Consider the following 261-nt stretch of genomic DNA (forward strand, 5'->3'; position numbering starts at 1 on the left):
ATCCACTTCCTCATCCTCGTCCTCATCCTCATCCTCATCCTCAATGTCGTCCTCATCCTATCCCCATCATCTTCCCCATCCTCATCCAATCCTCATCCTCATCCTCCTCCTCATCCTCATCCTCTTCCTCATCCTCATCCTCCTCCTCATCCTAGCCTCTTCCTCATCCTCCTCCTCATCCTATCCTCATCCTCATTCTCGTCCTCATCCTATCCTCATCCTCCTCCCCATCCTATCCTCATTCTAATTCTCACCCTCATC

The sequence above is a fragment of the Lupinus angustifolius genome, chromosome LG05 (assembly GCF_001865875.1).
Source record: "Lupinus angustifolius cultivar Tanjil chromosome LG05, LupAngTanjil_v1.0, whole genome shotgun sequence".
In the NCBI taxonomy this organism is placed as follows: Eukaryota; Viridiplantae; Streptophyta; class Magnoliopsida; order Fabales; family Fabaceae; genus Lupinus; species Lupinus angustifolius.